This window comes from Asparagus officinalis, chromosome 4, assembly GCF_001876935.1.
Source record: "Asparagus officinalis chromosome 4, Aspof.V1, whole genome shotgun sequence".
Taxonomy (NCBI): domain Eukaryota; kingdom Viridiplantae; phylum Streptophyta; class Magnoliopsida; order Asparagales; family Asparagaceae; genus Asparagus; species Asparagus officinalis.
The window spans coordinates 33676143-33678933 of NC_033797.1; the positions used below are offsets into that span (position 1 = coordinate 33676143).

General features: G+C 43.4%; 1 pseudogene; it reads right to left on the reverse strand.

The window, feature by feature from the left end:
- On the reverse strand, positions 260 to 2755 carry LOC109838484 (annotated as a pseudogene).

The following is a 2791-nucleotide window of genomic DNA, read 5'->3' on the forward strand; positions in this document are numbered from 1 at the left end:
CAAATAGAGGTATAAAATGATTAATATTAATTCAGCCATAGAGCAAGAACCAAGAGAAGACTCAATAGAAATATAAATAGTTGCAACCTACAAATGATCTCTAAAAGAAAAAGATTACCACGTAACACAAGCCTGCTTCCCTTTATCTGCATCTAAATTCAGATGTAGGGTATACTTGGAAGCCTATTCAAAACCATAGTCAATATATATTTCTAATGCCCAACTACTAACATGATGATACGTACATTAGCACCGCTAAGAATATTCTGATACATGAGAGCACATCTGAGTGATTACTCATAGTAATTAACTATAGCAACTTCCTCTGCAAGTCGTCGAAGTGTTCTTGGGAATGGAGGCATCTCCATATCTAAAACCCCTTCCAGGATGTTAACAACTTCCGCCATCGATGGTCTAACCGCCTCAAACTCTTGAACGCACCAGCAAGCAACTCTACAGGCTCTATTCAGCTCCAAAGCATCAGCAAAACCTTTCAAATCCTCATCCAGCAGGCTACAAACCTCTCCTATAATGACTTTGCTCGCAGCCAGAGCAGGAAAATACCTGATGCTCCCATCTTTAGCCAATATTGAGTTTCTTCTACCAGATACTATCTCAAATATCATCATACCGAAGCCATAAACATCAGCTTTAGGTGTTATTGGTACTCCTTCGATCCATTCTGGTGCTAGATAGCCTATGGTTCCCCTCATTGTTGTCAGCACTCGGCTAAAATCATGGCCAAGGAGCTTTGCCATGCCAAAATCTGATAACTTCGGACAAAACTCAGAATCTAAGAGTATGTTCTCAGGCTTTATATCACAGTGGATAATGCATTCTCTACACTCTTCATGGAGATACGCTAATCCCCTCGCAGTTCCTAGTATGATCTGGTATCTTGTCTTCCAATCTAAAGTCGTGGATTGTTTTCGAAAGAGGTGGCTGTCTAGAGACCCCTTTGGCATGTAATCATACACCAGCATCCTTTCGGTTCCTTCACAGCAGAAGCCACAAAGACGGACTAGATTAACATGCTGAATTCTTCCCAACGTTCCCAACTCATTTCAGAACTCCTTCTCTCCTTGTCGAACCCCTTCAAGTCTTTTCACAGCTACAAAATCTGAATCAGATAGAAGTCCTTTGAAGACCGAACCAAAACCTCCACCGCCAAGCTTTTCAGTGAAATTCTTCGTTATGCGCTGCAAGTCACTGTAACTATATGAAACCAAAGGACCCTCGGGGGATTTTGATGGTCCATGCCTTCTTCTGAAGAATATCAAGGTCAACGCAATAATAGCTGACAATACTATTGCGGTTGCTGCACTTACAGCAATCCTTCTGATTGATTTCATTTCATCGGTTTTCTTTGGCAGGTCAGAAGCTGCAAGCCTCAGGTAAAGAGTACCAGCCCTATTGTCACCTTCAGAAAGACTTTGAAGATTTCGAATGTCTCCGCTCCAAATTGAACACCCACTCTCATAAGCGTAAGCAGTACGTGAGCAATTCTTCAAACAAGCCAATTCACATTCTTCAGCACCTTTTCCTCCCAGCCGCTGTTTTGAGTCTGCAGGTAAATGCACATTGGGTATTGGCAGAAACCCATCTTTTTCTCCGGAAGTCGAGTTCTCGTAACTGCAGCGCAAGTGGGTGATCCTTTTGCACCCTGAACTCCAGCCATCAAGCTCCCAACATAAGCACAGGTACAAGGGGGCTTCCTCGATTGATCACAAATACCAAAGGCACCGCAAACAGAATAAACATCACAAGGAGAAACTGGCTGCTCCCAATACAGCTCCCAACCTGTAGCATCATCGAACCACAACCACTGCTGAACTTGACCAGAAGAGTGAATCACACTCCGCGCCAAATATCGCTCATCAGTTAGATTAATAGTGAAATACCTGCGCTTATCATCGTCAACAAACTTGGGAATGTAAAGATGGTATGCACTCATTCTAGGGAGTGAGCTGAAGGTTTCTCCATTCCAGATTCCACTAGTCCAATAAATCTTCGAATTGTTCCATAAGAAAATAAACTGGTGGAGGCCACTGGGGTCTATAGTTTCCATAAATGGCCCCGGAGCTGGGTCTTCAGTGTTTTTCCATGAAGTAATGGTTTGGTACTCGCCGGTGCCTTTATTCATTCCGATCCATCCATGAGGTAATCAGGTGTCAGTTATGTGATCGAAGCTTTGCCAGAGTATAGCAGATGAGTTTGTTTGATCTCTCAGAACGAAATTCCCGGTATCAAGAAGTATTGCGACGTTAATGTTGGTGGATGATGATAAATATGAACTTGAGTTGGATGACCAAACTGGGAGTTTGGAGTTGTATAGGATCAGATTGCCATCTTTGGTTACCTTCAGCTTGGAAGTTGCCGGGTCAGGTACTGGAGCTGCCCTATTTGCTGTCCAGATGGTTTTTGGTTACCTTCAGCTTGGAAGTTGCCGGGTCAGGTACTGGAGCTGCCCTATTTGCTGTCCAGATGGTTTCTTCAGGCGATCTTCTGTACCAGATGCCAATGTAGTAGTTGTTGGATTTGCCTGGGGTGAAGAAGCCAAGTTCAAAGACGCCTCCTTTGGAGACTATGGTTTTGTTTCCAGAGATGGATTGGCCTTGGGAGATCGTATCGGTTGTGGAGGACCGCATTATTATTGCATTCAGTGAGATTAGAAGAAAATGGAGGGCTCGTAAGAAAGAGGGGGATTTGGTGAACATTTTAGCAGAAGAATGCAACAGTGATACCGTGAAGGAAGGTTTGCACGCAAGGAGATATATATATATATATGAGG